General features: G+C 42.7%; 1 long non-coding RNA gene across 3 annotated transcripts in view; it reads right to left on the reverse strand.

Annotated features, from left to right (window-relative positions):
- LOC147102684 (uncharacterized) overlaps positions 1–22,715 on the reverse strand; it is a 316,332-nt gene that overhangs the window by 198,643 nt on the left and 94,974 nt on the right. For all 3 annotated transcript variants that reach the window (XR_015073056.1, XR_015073055.1, XR_015073057.1), the window contains exon 2: positions 11,962–12,028. This is a non-coding gene — a long non-coding RNA (uncharacterized LOC147102684). The remainder of the gene's footprint in view (positions 1–11,961; positions 12,029–22,715) is intronic.

Genomic DNA, 22,715 nt, shown 5'->3' on the forward strand with positions numbered 1-22,715 from the left:
ATAGCACTGCTCTGTTCTGGTTTTTCTTCCCTTATCCTCATTTATTTTCACCTCTTTTTTCACCTTCTTCGAATCTACTCCCAATGTTATTCTATAGCCAATCACTGGACGATGTAGAAGAGCAGCCCAGGGATCCTGGTTCTCCAATTGTCACTGCCTACATCTGTGGAAGGGTCTAGTCTCTGCTCAGCACCTTCACGGAGCAGCATGGCCGAAATTACAAATTTCCTCCGTGAGGAATGATCAAAGCAAGCCAATATTCTACCATGCTGCAGGGCCAGGTTTAATAAAATAAAGCTTTTGGGCAGCACAAACTAGCCAAATTAAAAAAGCAAATGTACACTATGCTTATGAGGTGCGCTACTGAAGAGCGCCAACTGCTTTATAAAATACGTAATAATAACCAATTGTATGCAACTGGTAAAAATTAAAATTAAAAAACACTGCTCTAACAAATATTTAGCAGTTCTTTCTTCTTTTGCCAAGTACACACAGCCTCGTATTACCAGTAATTTGGAATAGATTTATAAGTCATGCATTAGCAATAATAAAAGGAAACCATCTGCATAAATCCAGTTATAAATGATTTACCTTTCATCTCTGCAAATAGATTACAAACATCTGCAAGATTAGTGACTACTTTGTTTATTAATGTAACTATTTAAGATACACTTGACCACACAGATGTTTTTTATGTACACATGATAGGAAGGCCATTACTGCTCCAACACAGCTCCAAGGCCCCAGCCCTCTCGCCCTGCCTGAGGAATTCAAAAACCCCACAGTAAACATGATATGCAAAAAATGGATTTACCGATAGAGAATGATAATCTTATAACTCACCTATCAGTGCCCTTCTCAGTGAAAGACTGCACATAACACAACTTGAAGACCACTTCCTTACAATATGAATCTGTGACATGCACTGAGCCACCTTTGCAAACACAGGTATACACACAAACACACATAGCTGCAGCATAAACCTCAGCTTCCTTCCTGCACAATGACAAGACACAAATCACAGACATTTTTTTCAGTACAAACCAATCACTGTTTATTACATATCCCACACCACACAAATTGTGAGCCTTGGATTAGAAACTGGGACGGTTGGAAACTGTTAACTTGAATAATGATCCTATAATCAGTGTGGACCAGGATCTAGTGGTCTTGGCAAGAAAATAACAGATAAGGGGGAATCGGTCCTACAGAATACTATCTGGCTTCTCAACCACAGTGAAACTTCACATTTCAGGCAGAAGGAATATGGAGAGGGTTCACCAAGGACAAACTAATCAACCAGCCAGCAACTTTCAAAATAGTGAACCATTTAACACTTTCGATCAAAAGCGTTTTCTAGATAAGCACTTAGAATTACAGATGCACAAGGGCCGATTTGCTAATGAAATCCTTTAAATTTTACCCCATAATCATTAAGTTGCCATTTAGAAATAGCTTAATTAAACATCCACTTTCCCAAATTGTGTTTTTAGCATGTTTTGTTTTGAAGTAATTCATCACGACTAGTACTTGTGTGATTCCCTCAAACTGTATGTTCACCCATTTTTTTTTTTCTGTGGCTCCGGTAAGTTATAATCACAGCCTGCTACTGCTGTTTAACTGTTGCACTAACTTAATTCACATGGATGGCAGAGATAGAGGTAATGTGAAGGCACCTCACATAAAGTACTTATAACACACTGCTCCATAGAAAGATGGAATTCTACACACAATCTTACTACTCCCTATTCAAAAATGTCACAGGAAGGAAGTTCAACAAAAAAAAGCTGCTTCTAGGCTGCCCCTAGCCACAGTTCTAAAGCACAAAGGAAGCAAAAGAGAGCAAGCAGAGTTCTCTTTTTGTAGATTATGGGGAAGATTCAGAATTTTGGTCTGGATTTTGCGTGAAGCAGAATGGTGAGGCTCACCGTTATTATGGAGTAAATCGGACAGCAACTTCCAGCGTCCGCACTTACACAGTCAAACGCGGAAATCCGGAAGTTGCTGTCCAATTTGCCCTAATCCTCCACAAGCTTCACCACACTGGTGCCTCGCCACGAGATTAGGCATGAAAATACATAAAGGGAGAGACGTTGCGGTACTTATCCACCAGATACCCACGAAACATGCCAGAAAAGGTTAGGGTTGGTGCATTCAGGTGCAAGTGAATTTTTAATGGCATAATAAGTCTTAATTATTGCCAAACAACCTCTCTGGCACTGAAAATTTAATTTTACAAATGTGGAGTCTCATTCCTTCAGAATTTAAGTATTGTTGGAGATTTAAAAATAATTAAAATGAAAGTACTTTTTTTAACTTTTTCTTTGTGTCTCTTATCTCTCTCTTAATCCCATCTTTCTTTCTCTCTCTTTATTTCACTTTCTGTACATGATTTTACATTGAATTAAATATTCTAATTTATACTTCCTGGCTTAGGCTCCACGTGTCTCAGTGAGCATTCTTCAATCCGATTGGTTGAAGAGACACTCTGTTGCTTTTCCTGCTCACACACGCCATAGATCCCCTATAGAGGGCGCCGTACTGGATCAGACGTCCAGTGACAGCCAGTCACCACTCAAAAGAAAAGTCTGTGGCCAGCCGTCAGCATAGTGAATGGCGAGCTCCGTTCCTTCGCTGCTGACCGCAAAATCCGGGCCAATATATTTCCCTCAAGGCATTTGTTGTTTGTTTTGCTCACATTAAGTCATAACTTAAGATTGAGTTTAAATGGGAACTTAGAAGAAAACACTGGACGTAAGGCCAGAGCATCATGAATGGTACATATGCATTAAAACAGGACAACCAAAATCAAGTTATACCTTTCAAAAATAAAAACTGAAAACATTGAAAATATACAGCAATTTGCCAGTATCTACAGAGAGAAAAAAGGGAAGACTCCAGCTGCTTACTTGATGCGGTATATTTCCACCATTTTCTATTTTTTATTTGAGTTGCAGCTCTCTCTTTAATTTATAAGGATATTTAAGGGCATTTGTTACAAAAATGATCAAGATTTTTATTCAATGTAAAATATTTTTGAATACATTCAGAATAAAAAGAAAAGTCCTCAAACTCTTTTCGGACAAACGTAAACTAAGAAAGGTTTCTGTTGGAGGAGGTAAATGTGTGAATCTTTTAGCTTTTTCATACTTCAACTATTACAGTTTTATTTCAACAACACGATATAAAAATGGTTTCTGCAAATACTCTGAACAAATGATATATACACACATATATAAACATGGCAAGATGGTTCATTCGATATAAATGGAAGGTATGTTGGGGTGGAATTCAACTTTGGCATGGGTGCAAAACGGGCGATGGCAGATCAGCCGCCCGCTATACTCCACATCCGGAGTTCCTTTCCACTGCAGTTGAATTTCACCCCTGTTGAGAAACAAAAATAATACAACAATCCTACAAATAAGAGAATGTTTTGCAAGTGCCTCCATAATAAATTAAGATCACTGGGACTTTACTTAAAGTACACAGTCTTTAAAAATTGTCAATATTTTTAAGAGTAATTGCAGTTTGTGGATAATATTTAGTTGAATAATAGTACGCTATAACAAAATATTTGTATAAATGTTTGGATGTAATTTGGAAACAAAGGGTTCAACTTAGTACAGTGCACAGCTGAGTAAAGCTGGCAAATCTCAACAATTGAACAAAATATGGCAACTTGTGTCATCTATGTGTGGACCAAGAACAAACTCACAGTTCAAAAATAGTGCTCCATGTATTTTATCCTAACCATCATCATTACAGAGTAAGACTATTGCTTTTACCAGTCATATATTTACCATACTTCAGAGTTGTTTGTTACAATCATTAAGATAATGTGTTCAATTATTGTTAAACTGGCAATGAACCTGAAAGTGAGGTTAGTCATCACTTTAGCCCATTTCCATTCAGAGTAACAGTTGCACAATTAGCAAATCTCCTTTTCAAAAAGTAATTACAGTCACACCTTTGAATGCAACCTGTTATTCGCCCTAAATATAAAGGGTTTATCTAATTTACAAATTTTCCACAAAAGCTGACTTATGTTGTTCTTAACACTGACTTTGGCCCAAATATTTAGAAATAGCTTCCAAGTGTTTGGATGTAACGCATTAACTGTACCGTTGACTAGTAACACTCTTGGGCCGATCTTCCAAAGTGCAGGAACAAACCGGGATTGCAGCTTCATTTTATAAACCTTAAGTGAGTGTACCAAACTGAAATAGAGAAGAACGTCTTAAAGTGAAGGGTACTAAAGAGTTTTTCAAAACAAAATGTGCCAAAAAAGCATTAGCCTATAAAAGATTCAAAAGACGTTATTCGATTTACTACAGCTTTAATGGCCGACGATGGGAGAAAGTAAAACAAAATTAAAAAGTATAAACCTGCTCTAACAACAGTTAAAATCAGTTGTAAAATGAATTTATCAGCACTTATGCATACAGTTGCACAAGATATTTTAACAGAGAAAATTCAAAATACTATTCTTATTCTGCACCAACTGCAGGAGAAATTCGACTTGCGCCAGAACGGGCAGCAAGCCGATGAATGATAACGCCGCGCAACAGGCCCAAGCCAAAATCAGCATCAGGCCTCATTTGAATGGAAGCTGCGAACACCAAACAGACTTCCTGAAGAAGCTCGGCGGTTGGGTCCTGACAAATTCCAGCCGACTCGATGAGGAGCTGGACCGCAGGTAGCTCTTTGGGGGTGCGGGGGTGGGGGAAGGAGGATTCCAGCGCTCCCTTTAAGGACCGTTGGTTAAGCTGCTCACGAGCCGGTAGAACTAGGCAGGAGATTGCGTGGCACAAGCTCTGTCCGTTTGCATCTGTATTTTGCACCGGGGTCCAACAACCAGCGTAGGACTCCAATTTGCAAAGTAAAAGGTGGGCGAACTTCCTGAATATGGCATTCCACAGGCATTGGGCATCAATGGGGTGGCCCAGGGGTTTCCCCATGAGCTGCTGTGACAGCAACAATCTGTCTAAGCAGCCAATCACAATGCAGAATTCTCACAGACAGGGAACCAGGGAGTGACTATTTTTATTCTGACTTTTTAAAAAATGTTAGAGAGCAAAACAAAGATTGGGACTCTCACATGGGGGGAAAAGGTAAACCCAAAATAAAAATGAACAAACTTTAAAAAAAAAAACTTTTTATAACATTAAAAATTGTAATTTATCATCATTGTGGGGAAATTCAACACTCCACAAAAGTGAGTTATTCAGGGCCATAACATTTGTTTAGCAGTCATTACGCTGTTAAAACCCCAGTTACACCTAATCCAACAAGGTCTAACTTTTAATGGAGTACTTAATCGTGATATTACCGCGGGAAAGCCCAAGTTTGTCAGTTTCATTGATGGGGGTGGGGGCGGGTCCACAGCGCAGCCAGTGTCGGAGCAGCGAATGACTGACCGCAACTTCAGGATTTCGGTGTTAGGTTGCGCATGTGCCAAATCCTGACGTCGCGGTTAGTTTCCAAGCTGTTACTGCCGACCACAAATTCGGGGCCATATTCCACAACTTCTAAGGAAATACTCGTGAGATCAAAAGAAGTACCACTGTTCCATGGCCTATATTTCCTTGACAATTTCACTCGCATATTTTATGCTTTAAAAACAGCAAATTTGATAGCTAAATCTGCAGATGTGTGCGGGACAAGAGTGATCACCAAACACCTTCAGGCAACCACCCCCCTTAAAGAGCTTTAAGCCAAATAGCACGGTCAGCGATTTGCAAACGTTTGATGCGAGCTTATTTGCCCAATGGATCATAGTTCAGGCACAATGAGAAACAGTTTATAAACCCGACAATGCCATCAGTGCGGCGTTCTGAGTAATAGATCGTGTTTGGCAGGTCGCTCGCACACAGCAGAAACCAGCAGGGTCCGCAGGCGTCACAGGCGGTATTCCTTTGAGGGATTCAAACAAATATTGACTGTCTGGGGAACCAACTGAAAATGATTCAGGACCCCTGCTAACAACATTACCTCAACCAGTTTATTAAATGTTTGTGTTACTGACTGCCGCGTAGTTGAGAGATTATAGGGAGCGCTTTCCCAATACTGAATGGCTGAGGATTTACTGACAGTTCTCTTGAAGTAATAAGAGTACAACAAAATATTCTCAGATCAGACAAGTAGATTTTGCATACTGTAATAATTCTGAGACCCTGCAAGCTTTTAAAAATGTATATATCTTCAGTTAATAGTGTTTTATTCAAATGAGTAGACGCCACCTGTGGCTAAAGTACTGTTCAACTGAGGATGGGACTCCAGGCATTTCGGAGGGTGCCTTGGCATAGGCAAACTACTTTTTCAGCAGGCAGTTTAGGGCCAAGCAGCTTCCACTGACCTCGCTACCAGCAGTGCCAATGCCAATCAAAAAGTGAAAGCTGAGCTAGGAAAATCAGTGGTTACAAAGGGCTGGATTTTCATTCAGCAGTCGGGAAGGAGGCGGGACTACAACTTTCAGGTTGTAGTCCCGCCTCCATCGACATCCGGCCAATTGACGCGATTTTCCCTTGATTGACCTTGTTGAGCCCGCCCAGCGGGCTTAGCAGGCTAATTAAGGGCCACCCGGCAACAGGTGACGTCACAGACTGAAATTTCATCTGTTAAGAGTTTTTGACAGATGAAATATCAGCGTTTCACAGCTGTTTGAAGCTGTCAAACACTGACAGTCTGACTTCTAACATGAGTCCTTCTACGCAGACTCAGTTAGAACTGTCACCGGCACAGAAAGCTGAACTGTCACCGGCACAGAAAGCTGCAGGCTGTCACTTTTGACAGATTGCAGCCATTCTGCTTTCAGTGCCGGCTGAGTGATGGACTCCCGACGCCTAGAGGAAGAAAGGCTGTTAAGGTAAGTACAGGTAATTTAAACTTCTTTACACACTTTAGACACACCAAACACACTTGAAACTTACGTGGAGGCGGATTTTGGGCGGGATGGTGTCGGGACCCCCGAATTCGGGATTTTTGCTCCCCACACGCCTAAAAGCCCGCCTCACGGCACACTGAAAATCTGGCCCAAAGTATTTACAGCACTGAAACATTCGGCCCAACAGGTCAGTGCTGGTGTTCATGCTCCGCCCGAGCCTCCTCTTACCCTCTTCATCTAACCCCAATCAAAGATATTCAAAGGTTATCTGCAAACTGCAAATCAGAATTTTCTGCTGTTCAATATTAATTTCATGTGCTTTTCATTTCAACTACAGGAACACTCCAGATCCAATCACTTAGGGCTGCAGTCATGCAAGATCACACCTATGCCTTGTTTATCAGCAGGTACAATTTCACCACACTTTGCTGATACACCCCCTCTTGTCCGAGTGCTACCAACGCAATGGCAACTGAACTAATCCCTTTCCAACTAATCGCAGTAGTTCCTTACCATCGAGGCATTTACCGCTACCAGAGAAATCAAACTACTGGGAACAGTTCCCCAGCTACTGCACACAGCAAAAAACATCCATCATACCACTACGACCCATTTTTCCTATCTAACTGCTGGTCATAGTTGAGGAATTCTGACTATTTTGTCACGGGAGGATCTTAGCATGATTTCTATAAAATGTATCTTTAAGTTAGATTTTGCTCTCAGGGGGTTAATCTGTCTGCCTTTTGGAAGGTTGGAGCATTTGTGAAGTTACAGTGCCCGGTTCATATACACAAGGCGGTTTCATTGCTACAGCCCCAAGTCACAGTATCACATGACCAGATATTGGGCAGCAAAGGCAAACCCCGGATGGTAAGGGACGCGGGGTCGGCTTATGGGAGAGGTCGGCAACGCTGAACCCACAAGACTATCGATTGCAGACTCGAGATTTGTAACACTGCTTCTCCAAGCACCAGCAGCTGCCTGCCACAACAAATTTCAAACAGCCGATTTCTTGTAGGCATCTTATGATTGTGTAGGTACAGTTGGTCCGTGCCCGCTGGAAGGAGCACGTCGAAGATCTCCTTAACCACGACTCTGTCTTCAGCGCGAGTGTCCTCAACTCCATCCCACAGCATGCTACCCGCCACCATCTCAGCACAACCCCAGTCCGGCATGAGGTTGAAAAGGCCATCCGACAACTGAAGAACAACAAGGCCTCAGGAGCAGATGGAATCCTCGCCGAGGCACTAAAGCATGGCAGAGAAGCACTACTGGTGCGGATTCATGAACTCATTTCTCTTACCTGGAAGGAGGAGCGCATGCCAGGGGATCTCGGAGGCGCCGTAATTGTGACCATCTTCAAGAAAGGTGACAAGTCCAATTGCGGTAATTACAGAGGAGTTTCCCTGCTGTCTGCCACAGGGAAAGTCATCGCAAGAATCCTCCTCAGTCGTCGCCTTCTCCCAGTGGCCGAAGAGCTCCTCCCAGAGTCGCAATGCGGATTCCGCCCACTAAGGGGCACAATGGACATGATCTTCACCGCACATCAATTACAAGAGAAATGCAGGGAACAGCACCAACGGTTCCACCACAGACCCAATTCACGTACAAACTGGGGTCAAGCAAGGCTGTGTCATCACACCAACGCTCTTCTCGATCTTCCTTGCTGCAATGCTCCATCTCACCATCAGTAAGCTCCCCACTGGAGCGGAGCTAATTTACAGAACAAACGGGAAACTGTTCAACCTCCGTCACCTCCAGTCCAGATCCAAGGTTGTCCCATCCTCTGTCATCGAATTATAGTATGCAGACGACGCTTGCGTCTGCACTCACTCGGAGATCGAACTCCAAACTATCGTCAACACCTTCACCGAAACGTACGAGAGCATGGGCCTTACACTAAACATACGTAAGACAAAGGTCCTCTACCAACCTGCCCCCGCCACACAGTACTGCCTCCCGATTATCAAAATCCATGACAAGACCTTGGACAACGTGGACCACTTTCCATACCTCGGGAGCCTACTGTCAACAAGGGCAGACGTTGACGACGAAGTCCAACACAGCCTTCAGTGTGCCAGTGCAGCCTTCGGTCGCCTGAGGAAGAGAGTGTTTGAAGACCAGGACCTCAAACCAGGCACTAAGCTCATGGTCTACAGAGCAGCAGTGATACCCGCCCTGCTGTATGCCTCAGAGACATGGACCATGTACAGCAGGCACCTCAACGCACTGGAGAGGTACCACCAATGCTGCCTCTGCAAGATCCTGCAAATCCATTGGCAGGATAGGCGCACCAACGTCCGTGTTCTTGCTCAGGCCAACATCCCCAGCATCGAAGCTTTGACCACGCTCAATCAGCTCCGATGGACGGGTCACATTGTCCGCATGCCCGATACGAGACTCCCAAAACAAGCGCTCTACTCAAAGCTCCGGCACGGCAAGAGAGCCCCAGGTGGGCAGAGGAAACGCTTCAAGGACACCCTCAAAGCCTCCTTGAAAAAAAGTGTAACATCCCCATCGACACCTGGGAATCCCTGGCCCAAGACCGCACAAAGTGGAGAAGCATCCAGGAAGGCGCCGAACACCTCGAGTTTCTTCGCCGGGAGCAAGTGGAAGCCAAGCGCAGGCAGCACAAGGAGCGCATGTCAACCCAAGCACCCCCACCCACTCGCCCCTTCAACCACTGTCTGCCCCACCTGTGACAGAGACTGTAGGTCCTGCATTGGACTCATCAGTCACCTGAGAACTCATTTTTAATGTGGAAGCAAGTCATCCTCAGTTCTGAGGGACTGCCTAAGAAGGAGTTACATTTTGACAACCCAAAAGTCCAATGTTTCAACTGAACCCCACACGGTGATACAATGCGATAGTCCACCTGTTAGAATTCAATAGTTCACCCGATTTAAGGTGTTTACCATCTCGGTAAATATTTTATACAGCTGCAGAGCTGAAAGTGCTGATTCTACCGACTAACTGATTGTCTACTCCGCATAATTCCGCGTTTGATGTAATTTAATTTGCTTAACTCTGATTATTGGATAATTAAAAGTTCCAGTGCAAAAATGAATTGGAATGATCAGGAGTAGGCTGCACTAACGTGCAGTAATTCTGTAACTTCAGCGAGTGAAAGATTGTAGCCCACAAACATCTTATCTTTGAACTTTTTTATGCCAATTTTTTTCTCCTTCTCTTGAAGGCACAGACCCTTGCTGAGTTGCAACTGCGCAAGCACCAGCAGTTGTCTGGTACCCCGCCCAAGTGGCCACGTGTGAGCTTGGATAGGGAGTGTCCGTTGGCTCTTTGATCTTGGGGGTTTTCACAGCTAAGCCAGATATCATTTTCCTCTCACATCCACACACTTTCCCGCAGCAGTCACAGTACAGTGGTCAGGAGGGCAATGTCTTTACCCACTGGGTTACTGGGAGTCCATACAGCAGAACCACTCGAGAGAGAAAAGATTTTCTTGCCTTTCCTTACAGCTTTTTGCATTAAATTAAACAGATATGAACTACACATTATTATGGCTGTAACTGGCAAGCTATTGGAGTAAAGATGTAGTCGAGCAACAGTTTACCACCAGATCCCTGGAATTAATGCTCTCAGTGCTGATTATAATATGGCCTTGACTTGCCCACTCCTTCCTAATTTCCTCATTTTATATTTATCCTCCAGTTCAAATACTGTCTTTTGGAGTTTAAAAACGCTCCTTGCCACTTAATGGAGTATGCCTAGAATTGCAGCTTCTCACAGCTGAAATCAGGGGCAGAGAAGAATTTAAAGGCTCTCCTGCTGAATGGTATTTATACCTTTACCAGTTTTCCTCACACCTGCTACAGTAAACAACCACACCAGCTGTTCACAACTTCACCCATTCTTCCTGTAGTGACAGCTAAAGCACAAGACTGCCGTCTCAGGGGACAACTTACACGTCAATCATCTGCCCTCTCGGGTGGACGTAAAAGATCCCCTGGCGCTATTTCGAAGAGGAGTCCTGGCCAATATTTATCCCTCAACCAACACCTAAAAGCACAGATGATCTGGTTATCATCACATTGCTGTTTTTGGAACTTTGCTGTGCGCAAATTGGCTGCGGCCTTTCCTACATTACGACAGAGACTACACTTCAAAAATACCTCATCGGCTGTAAAATGGTTTGGGACGTCCTGAGGTTGTGAAAGTCACAAGTCTTTCTTTCTTGAGAAAGAGGTTGCACCGGCTGGGATCAGGCCATACTGTGGCAGATTCAGAGGTTGTAAAAGGCGCTATAGGAATGCAAGCCTTTCTTTTTTTTAAATTCTTTTTAACTTCTCTCCAAGACACCCAAGCTATTCAGCAACTTGGCTGTAATGGTGCAAACTTCTAACATATTGGCTGCAGGAGGCAGGGTGTCATGATCATAATAGTTTAAATCAGTGTTGCAAAGGCTATACTGACGAAGGGTCCCAGACCTGAAACGTTAACTCCGTTTCTCTCTCCACGGATGCTGCCCTGACCTGCTGAGTTTTTCCAGCGTTTTCTGTTGTTATTTCGGATTTCCAGCATCCGCAGTATTTCGCGGTCGTGTTAGGATTTACAATGTGTTCTGTTCAGCAACTGTATCAAACTGAGACATTACATCAAATCCAGCAAAATGAAGTTCAAATCTTCTGACAAAATGAGATATTCTCTTCCAAATATAACAGTCTGGAAAATGTATTTAATCATGCACTGCTATTTTGTGTCACAAGTAACAAATATTATGTTGTACGATACAGTTTGTTCCCACACTTGGTACTCTGCTGCTCTGATTTCATTGGCACTGGGAGCACAGTTGACTCTGTTTGTTCACTGCAGCATGGAAATGACTTTAATTCACTGGCTCTTATCCTGCTAACTACTGGAAGTGTGACACCATTAATTACATTTTTAACGTTCAATCAATCTAACCAAATCTAGGTAGCCTGACACTGCAGCATCATTGGCGAATGACACAAATATACTGCAAGTTATACAGTTTCACTCGTGCCTGCATGCATTACGTGCAGTGCTGCATATATTTCCTTAAAACAGATGCAACCTGGATGGATGTCCCTTACCAGAATTGGCCTTCAAAGACAGGCTTTCCACCGAATCTTCTGCAAGTTTGTCCAAGATTCTGTGTCACTGCAAAACATGTTGAAACATGATAGCAAGTTTAACATTTTAAAAATAGAATTTTTTCTAAAAAAAGGAAACCATTGGTATTTTCACCAAATTATCGAACCTCACGCACTTACAAAATGAAATGCAAAACAAACTGTTCTCAGGTGTTAAACATAAATCTGACGGTTTTCTTCATCTCTAATGATCTCAAAGCTCAGTGATGCTGACACCAAAAATACCCTTAATGTCCACATTCATTACACCAACTGGCACAGTTCTACACATTCTGCAGTTATCACAATGGTAGAGCTAGAACACAAGAGTTTGCTGTACACACGGAGCGATTTCTTTGTTATTGTAGGGTGTTGCTGCTTAAAAACAAATGCAACACTCAAGTAAGGGAGAACAAAATGGTAAGGGTGGTGCGAGACAACCACCAATGGGAATCATACATTGTTCTTTTCTGGCATGGTGGCAAATGATGGACAGGGGAAACGAATAACTAAGGTTAGAAATCTATTCTATTGCATTTTGTGATGGTCAGTAAGGGAGATGCTATAATGCAGTATAACGAGAGGACAGGTTTGTGGTGTGCATTGCTGAGACACAATTAATAGCGGTTTTCTGCTAAGTTTTTCCATAGGAAGCAGTCTCATTTCATTATAGAACAAAATAGAGAAATAGAATTAGAAAAGAAAACAGAAATTAAAAGGGAGAAATACAGTAAAAGTAGATTAGTACCTTAAAAAGAATTGAAGGAATCGATGAAAAGCTGATTAAGTATACTGGTGCTGTCCAAGATGTGAACAGTCTGTAGATGCAATCAAGTCACTGAATTAAAGAATTAGCTTTATAGGGATGGTTGGAAATCATCTCCATATGAAGATAAATGTACAATTTGAGGAACACCCAATTATAGTATAATTATAGATTTTGACATTGACGCTTGGGTTATGACTGGAGAGAGCACTTTGAGCTGTATAACACCAGAGTAAAGTACTGGTTATTGTAGATCTGTTATTGTAGGTTCCACATAACATACTGTTAGCTAAAAGTAACACTCATGGAATTGAAGGCAAATTATGAACCTGGTTGGGAGACTGGTTAAGCGGTAGATGACAGAGAGTAGGGATAATGGGTATGTACTCGAATTAGAAAGAAGTGACTAGTGGTGTCCCACAATGATCTATGCTGGGACCTCAACTAGTCACTATATTTATGAATGACTTAGATAACACAATAGAGAGCCATTTATCCAAGTTTACCGATGGCACAAAGATTGGTGGATACTAGATGGGATCATAAAAGTACAAGGAGACAATGATAGATTAAGTGAGTGGGCGAAACTGTAGCAGATGGATTTCAACCCAGGTAAGTGTGAGATCATCCACTTTTTTCCAAAAAAAGGATAGATCGGAGTATTATTTTAAATGGTGAAAAGCTAGGAAGAGTGGAGGTCCAAAGCGGTTTAGGGGTCCATGTATACAGATCACTAAAATGTAGTAATCAGGTACAAAAGATAATCAGTAAGGCTATGGAATGATAGCCTTTATAACTAGAGGGCTAGAATGTAAAGGGGAGGAAGTTTTGCTACAGCTATACAAAGCCCTGGTTAGACCACATCTGGAGTACGGTGTACAGTTCTGGCCACCGCACCTTAGAAAGGATATATTGGCCTTGGGAGGAGTACAGCGCAGATTGACCAGAATGTTACCAGGGCTCCAAGGGTTAAATTATGAGGCGAAATTACAAAAATTAAGCTTGTATTCCCTGTAGTATAGATGGTTAAGGAGTGATTTAATTGAGGTTTTTAGGATTTTGAAAGGAATTGAAAGAGTAGATAGAGAGAAACTTTTTTCGCTGGTGGGGGAGTCTAGGACAAGGGGACATAACCTTAAAATCAGAGCTGGACCATTAAGGAGAGAAGTTAGGAAACACTTAATCACGCAAAAAAAGTGAGCAGGTAATTTCCTCGAATACATAAATGTTACAATAGCAAGCATAGGTATGCTAATAGTGGGAGATCCACTGATCCATGCAAATCAATATAGTTGAATACCAATTTGACCAGAAATGTTATGCTTTGATTAGAACTTCCATGTTAATAGTAATGAGCAATAAGCAGGAGCAGCGAGAGCCGCTGCTTTTCCCTCAGATTTTTCGAACGTAGAATGCCACTGTTTTTGTACTCATTTTTCTTTGACATGTTGGTTTTCATGAGAGTTCGCTTCCTGAAACGCAATGAAAAGTTTAAAAAAAATAGCAGAAATGTAGCACAACTTCTGGGCTTGAAAATTCCTTCCCAAGCAAAGAAAATACGGTAGGCCCAGAGTACCTCTGCCCGACTACCCTCTCATAGCCAAATAATGCCCTGATCCTCAAGCATATAACACTATGACAGCATGTATAACAGAGTGTTAGCTGATCCATTATATCAATGTATGCTCCTGCAAATACTGCATCAGCAATATACACAAGAACTACAGCAGCATGTAAAACAACATAAAACGTCAAGAAAAAAAATTAACTTAAAGGATGTGAATGAAATGTTGGGATTCAATGCTTGCAACTGAATTACATTTGGACTAGGTATTTGTTTATTCAGACTTTACTACAATTACAAATCTGTCACTGTACTGTAAGCCTAGAAATAATTGCACTCCTAAAAGGTTGAAACGAGGATGACAGTTGCCTTTAAAGCATAAGGTCATCATCATATTTTTCCTTGATATTCTCTTCCGTAATTCCATCCTAACTTCGGAGAATTTTTGCTTGCCCTGGACACAGTTTCCTGATAATTTGCTTGTATTAATGTTGAACAATTTATTTGCTACCGCCTTACACATATTTGTCATGTGGGTGGGATGCAAAAAAATTGCTGGAAGTGTTTATGGTATCAGTAATATAAAGCATCTGTGAGCCCTCAGCACTGCAGCCCAACAGATCTGATTGATAATGCAGCTCAAGTGGAGTCTATTTCTATTAACATTTCAAAGAAGTCCTATAAATCAGCATGTGGTTAAATCCCCTACCCAGCAAGTTACCAGAAACAAGGATCACTGTCATAGGGCACCTACTAAATTGTACATAAAAAGAAGATAAATGCTAATTACCCAATAACTCTTGGTGATATGGTGAACAGATGAGGTGTTTCCTCATTCAGGGTCATTACTTAACTGTTTCAAAAGCATGGCATTCAAGATGGGCACACAGCCAGGGAGTAATACTCTCCTATCATCGAATAATAGTACATTTAGTTTTAAGAGCAAACATTTGTTAAAGATTATAAGAAAGGAATACCAGGATAAGAAGAACAATTCAGAGCAGGGTATAAAGGAGGGGGGTTGTTGCTTCTTTACAATGGACTTTGGTTCAGCAGGTGTGGCCATTTGAAGCAATAGTCCGAGTTCCATTTCTATGCCATGGACGAAAATACTGTGCGACGAGGTCAGAACAAGTTTTACATAAAGCAATTTTTCAACAAATTTATCACACCTTCTGTTGTTGCCATGCAGCGGTTCTAGTATGAAGAGTTTCACTGGGTTACCTGAATTTGAAGATCAGTTACACGTCCAATTCTTGGCAAATTACAATTGCTTTGAGAGAGTAGGTTACGTTCTTATGTACCCGCAGGACACAGAACTGCCAGGCAGGATCAGTACACATATTTTGCGTGTCTTCATGTTTAGTAAATGCAAAATTAGAGAATATTTTTATTGCAATACAGTTGTTATTAATACACTGCCACTTGATACAATATTTTTTGAATCTGGTTCATATTCCTTTTAATATTCAAAAACATTTATCCAGTTTTCTTCATATCCATAAAAGTAAAAGGACCAACCTCCATTTAATTGTTAAGCCATCTGTTCATTCACTATGATAATGGTATCATCATGGTAACATATAATTGCACTATCCAGGCACCCAAAAATCAAGATATCACAAACAGTAACTCATTTTAATATGACAAAGCATAACTAATTACAGCAAACAAGTTAAAACTATCATAATGAAGCTCGATTACTATTTTGATTAACAAGTGAAGTCAGTGCCTACCAAGGTCAATGCAAATCTGAGACAGGACTTCTAACTTGTTGAGGTGACAAGTCAGTATTTACAATGCAGGACCGATGCACAGCTGGTTTCCAATATGGCCACTTTTCAAAGCAATGCAGACACAACTAAGAGAAAATCACTTCAGAAGCGCAGTGGAAGTTTACATTTGAGCTAAGGGTGTAGTGTATACAGAGACAATAATACATAGCTGATTCCTGGAATGTTCACTTTTGACAGACAACCAGAGTCAGAAGAAAGTCATTTATCAGGAAGTGTGACATTCTGATAACTCAATATCTAACTAATATGTTTCAGTGTATCAGTGCTCTCAGACAATGTTTACAAGTTGGTAAGACATGGAAAATTACATGGAAATTACATGGAAATTACATCACGGGAACATGTTGTTCAGCCGAATCAGTTGCATGTTCGTGTTTATCCTCCACGGAAGCAGTGGTCCTAAACCTTCATCCCCTCTCTGATACTATCATTCCTTTATTCCCCTTTCCTCCAACCACCTATCTCAAATGTTGACATGGGCCGGAATTTTGCTGGTGCTCAGGGGGTGGGTTTGGAGGCGGGACATCTAGCAAAATCACAGATTGACAGCGGGCAGGATACCCGCCGTCAACCCACCTCCAATCAATCAATACTCCCAAGTGTCGGGTCCCTGATTTGCATATGGACCCAACACCTAGCGGCGGGAAGAGGATTATAGCCACTTAACTGCCTGTTAAAGGCAGTTAACAGGCTTTTTTGCAATTTTGACAGGTCTACTTTGGGCTTCCCGATGTCCGGACACCACGCCAGGTAAGTGTGGCATGTTGCGAGTCTGCGGTAATGTTTCTGCATTGATGACAGCTGCAGAAGTGGTGTGAAGGTTCCAATGGTGCACTGGTGAGTTCCAGAGGTAAGGAAATGTTGGGAAAATCATTTTTAATGCATTTAGACTTTTCTGTAGGTAACAAATTGGCTGTCTAGTCACACCTCATTGGGAGAACCTCTCTCACCAGTGACAGATCGTTTCTGTAACCTCACCTGCAGCTGCTAACTGTTCTAGCCTAAGGAGGGAGTCACTGGAGAGCCTGGGTGCAAGAACTCACCTGTGAACAGTCATCGTCAGTGTTTGCAGTACCTCAATTCTGTCAAACACTGAGAAATGAGCTGTCAAAGAAAAATTGTGCGTGGTCCCTTTAAGCAAACTGGCACATGACGCGTCATCAAATTATGTCATCTGACCAGCTTCTTCGTAATTGGCCGGCAAGCCCGCAGGGTGGGCTTAACAAGGCCAATTGACGTAAAATCATGTCCGTGGGCTGGAAGAAGTTGGGGGCGGGACTGGAACCCGGAAACCAGTTGAACCGCTCCCAAGCTGCATCGATCAATAAAATCGCGGCCATGGTCTCGACTGCAATCACTAGCTCTAAGTACATTCTACAGCTTCAGAACCCTCCGTGTTAAAACGTTTTTCCTGCTCTCCTTCCTAAATCTCTTACATTTAATATTACATCTATGTCCCTTTGTTCTAAACCGCACCCCCCAATCACTGTAAACTGTCTCTATCTGTAGTGTATGTACCTTTAAGAGAGAACTACTTTTACTGCTCCTGTATACTGTAGTACCGGCAGTGACCACACCTGTATATAAGCCTTGAGCATGCCTCTGTACTGTTAGTCTTTAGACTACCCTCCTTCAGTAAACACCTGTTGATTGTTAATTTACAGCCTCCGTCTAGTTATTGGAAAACATCATACTTTAAGAATCAACTGATTCAATACTATCTACTCAGTTGCATCCCATTGGCTGCATTTCGTGACACCACTGGTAGACCATGCTCGTCATCGGGCAGGCTTGAACAACGTCATGAGCATGCACGGCACGTCGGACTTAAAACGGACAGCAAAGACAAAAAACAGTTTATAACAATGTCCTGATGTACCAAGATAAATGGGGAGTAATAGGACACAAAAGTAGTGACTTTCATAGAAAGGAAGGTGGCGAAAGTGTTTGATATATTTACGGCTGTGTTTCATGACACTGCTGGCAGACCGTGTGTGTCATCGGTCTGGCGGCGGAGTCAGTATTCACTACGAATTTTAAACACATCCATCAGATCATTCTGTTTTAATGAAAACAGCTCCTATTTTTCCAAGCCTTTTTTCATTATTTGTATTCCTCCTACCAGGCAGCGTAATGGTGAAGCTACACTATACCCTTTCCATTGCATCAACATCCTTCCTATAGTTGGAGCTCGACTGTGGTCTTGAAGGTTTTGTATAGATTCACCATTACAGGTCAACTTTTATACTCTACATACTTCTTGCCTTAAAACCAAGTATTGCATTAGCTTTTTCTGAAGACCTTATCAACTAAAGTGCTGCTTTTAATGTCTTGTGAACCAGACCCACAAATCCCTCTGCTCTTCCACACCACCCAGCTTTTCTCCAAAGTATTACTTGTTTTAACATTTACTGACGTTGATTAATGACTGTCATATTGCCAAATTTGTAAAGAAATCCAAAGGACTAAAGAGAGTATCATGTGGCATGTGTGTGCCTTGTACCTTTCACTGTTATGGGCAATTCAGTCAAACGATAATACGCGCTGTACCGATTCCACTTGCTGCAATCTATCTAAGTTAATAATGCAGACTTGGGGTTAAATCCAGTCAATTTGGGCCAGTCAGATCCTACCACAATACAAATGCTGACACACCCTGCCGTTCATCACACATCTCTTTGGTGGTGTGCCACAAAACAAGGGCATAGAAAAGACATCAATGTCACGTGAAAGTGCCACCAACTACATATCATTTAATGTTTACAACCACTGCAGCGTGCAATGCTCCAGGGAACACGAGCACAGAATCTTTGCAATTTCTGCAAATCAAAAATTCTATCAAACTTTTTACTTTCCTCTTCCAGCCCCAATCATTTTTAAAATCAGGAGGATTTCTGATTAACCAGTTTCTCTTCAAAACACCCTGCAGAGGTGGGACTGGGTGGTGCCGTGGTTTAGACTGGGTTCAAATCCAGTCCAGACGGCTTCTATGAAGGTTTCTGGTCTGCCGACTGTAAGGTTCCTCTGCGAAATGAGCTTGGGCTATCTCAATCCAATTGTCACTGAGCATGGGCCCTATGTGCAAAACAGCTCCTAATTTTGCACTAATTGCAAAGGGGCCAGGGGGTAGTTGGTGCAAAAAACAGAAATATGTCACAATGGTGCAGTTGAAGTGCATTATTGGGGCAGACCAGGGTGTACTTTGCGTGTAATTATAATCTGGGAGTCCTTGATGTTGATACTCAGTGCCCGAAATGGAATGTGCTTCATTCTTCAAAATTAACATCCCTCGCTTTGAGGAGCAGAAACATTCACACAAATAAAATCATAAAACCCCTCCAGAATACTACAAAGCTAAATTAGTATCTACTGAGGAGGCACACAAAACCTTGAAGCATTGCAAGGCACACATCATGCAAATATGCCCTTAAAAATAGTGACATGTTTTGTCTAATGCAAAAAAAATTCTTTAAGAATAAAACAAAGAGAATCATAAATAATCCCAATATTTTTATAACTTTATTTTAAACAACATCACTTGTTAATGTTGGTGCATCACTATAGTTACAACACATTAATGCACTAACCACAAAGTGCGGAGAAGGGTTATGGGGAGCGGGCAGGGAAGTGGCTTTGAGCCCAAGATCAGCCATGATCTCATTGAATGGCGGAGCAGTCTCGAGGGGCCAAGTGGCCTATTCCTGCTCCTATTTCTTATGTTCTTATATAGGTTTTTTCCCACAATTCACCGCACGGTGAGCTTTCTAATCTCAGCCTTGTCATCATGGGAAGGTAACAAATGAGAGTCAGGGTTTTTGAACCAAAAGTCGCTCACCCAAAGTCACTCTTGCAAACTTACCAGTGGTCACTTTTTAAACAGCATTGGTAAAGGCTTGCGAGCACAGCTCCCACTCTTACCTAAGCTAGGAAAATTTTGATACATGTGTTATCAAAGGAAGACAGTAAAACATTAGAAATACTCTACCAAAAAAAAGAGCACTTCATAGATTACATTTACTGGCTGCATATGAAATGCAGAATTATTTAATAATTTCTCACGGTCATTCACCCGAAAGTATTCTTCCTACCGGTCAAGATTTACACACAGCCTCAGTTGGACAGGCAGATGGGAATTGTACGGATTAGCACTGTCAATAGTATCAAGCAGGATTTAAACCGTACAGTTCAGACTGGACATAAATTATTTGTGCCTGCGTTATCTTTTGAATAAATCCCAAAACAGCAGAATCCTTATCATGATTTGCCGAAAATGGTCATGCAACACATGGGCACTATAATTACCATCACTCTGTAGATACATGGTTTTCTGACATCAACACTAGGCAGCCTGGGAACATTACTTGAAGTTATTGAAGTGATTGAGTATCTAGAACTCAGCTACTGCTTCTTCCTTGTGTGTTAAATATAAAAGGTATTCAAAAAGGTACCTGATGTAATAAAACTCACTACGCACTTGGTTCGAGTATAAAGCAAGACTTCAATCAACTTGTTTCAAAACATGGAGATCTAGCTATCTTTCACTAGTTCCTGTTTACAAAAGGTCCTGGGCAAGCTGGGCCCACGCCCGAGTATTTATACTCCTTGGACAGCGCCACCAGCTGGCCGGCCAGTGTTATTTCATGAGTCTTTCTTCATGGATCATAAGATTCATAACATTCTTCCTCCCTAAAGATTTGGAAGTCCGATGACTTCCTTTTAACGGATTAGCCAGACCACGAATAGCCACAGTCTTTTAGCTCTTCGCTTGTGGCTGGAAGGCACGTCTCCCCAGACCATGTCTGGGTCCCTGGGTCGCTTGATCTGTATTGGTAGGTCGACAGGGCCCGTGTCGCCTTGAGCGACCTGAGGGAGACTGGGGAGATCGTGACTCTGGGTGCGGGTCCCCACAGGCGCAGAGCTGGCTTCATTTTGTTTGGTACCCGGGGATTGACCGGCGTCCTGGCTTCGGGTAACCATCCCATGGGGAGCGCTCGGCTCCCCGAGTTGATCCGGTGGAGTAGCCGGCAGATCTCTTGATGTCCCAAGTAGGGCATCATCTTCAAAGGAGCGCAGAGTGTCGGCACCATTACCGTGGGACCCTCTATCATTTGGGTCCGTGGGACCGGTTGGACAGGGAGCCAGATGTCGGAGTGAAACGGTGGACTCCTGGCCATCAGGGTACCGCACGTGCGCGTAAGTGGGATTAATGTCCGTTAGCTCCACCTCGTCGACGAGGGGATCGTTTTTGGCAGATCGGACGAATCTTAGGAGCAGCACGGGGCCGGGAGCTGCCAACCATGACGGTAGGGACATCCCATGTGTGGAGCGACGCTGGAACCTGAAGAATCGCTCGTGAGGCGTGACATTGCTGGACATAGAAAGAAGAGACCTGATGGAATGCAACACATCAGGGAGCACAGTTTCTCACTGCTGGTCTGGTAGGTTGTGTGACCTCAGTGCAAGATGAACAGCGTTCCAAATGATAGCGTTGTATCCCTCAACCTGTCCGTTACCGATGGGACGATACGGTGTCGTTTTACTTGTGGCGATTCCCCATTGGGAAAGATAACTTTTGAGTTCGCTTGACATGAAGGAGGGACCCCGATCAGAGTGGATGAAATTGGCTGTACCGCAAAGGGAAAAGACTTGATCGAGGCATTTGATCACTGTGGAAGTAAGCATGTTGGGACAGAGGAAAGTAAAGGGAAAGTGTGAATATTCGTCCACCATAATAAGTAAGTAGGTGTTTCGCTTTGAGGAAGGCAATGGCCCTTTAAAGTCAATGCTGAGTCACTGCATAAGCTGCATAGCGTGTATGAGCGAGCCATCCGATGGACGGAAGAATTGCGGTTTTAATTCCGCACAAATTCTACAGGAGGAGCATGTTCTTTTCACATCTTCCGTAGAAAATGAGAGGTTTTTAGATCGCACAAAGTGCAGCATACGGGTAACACCAGGATGACATAAGTCAGTGTGAAGATCCGCAAGAGTTGAAGTTGACATAGAACAGCAGAATGCCCACATGAGGGTATCCGGGGCCACATTCTCTTTGCCGGGTCGATAATGTATGGTGTATCCAAAGGCGGCCAATTCCATCCTCCAGAGTTGTATTTTGTTATTCTTGATCTTAGTGAGTTTCCGGTTATCCAGCATAAAGGCCACGGAGCGCTGATCGGTTATAAGTGTGAAATGGCTAAGAGCGAGAAAATGACTCCATTGACGTACAGCTTCGATGATGGCCATAGCCTCCTTCTCGACAGGAGGATAATGGAGCTCGCTACCCTGCAAAGTTCTGGACAGAAATGCAACGGGTCGACCACCTCGATTCAAGGTAGCCGAGATCGCCACCTCCGATGCATCGCACTCAACCACGAAAGGGAGATTTTCATCAATGGAACGAAGCGTGGCTTTTTCCAGTTGTCGCTTGAGGAGGTTGAAAGCCGAAATAGCCGTTGCCTCCAACGGAAATTACTTTGCGTGAAGCAGGGGCTGGATCTTGTCGGAGAAATGGGGTATCCACTTTGCAAAGTAGACGAACATGCCGAGTGCCCGACGAAGAGAGCCAAGATTCGTAGGGGGAGGAAGCTCC

Source organism: Somniosus microcephalus, chromosome 21 (assembly GCF_052327205.1).
Source record: "Somniosus microcephalus isolate GS21.2 chromosome 21, FLI_Smic_1.0, whole genome shotgun sequence".
NCBI lineage: Eukaryota > Metazoa > Chordata > Chondrichthyes > Squaliformes > Somniosidae > Somniosus > Somniosus microcephalus.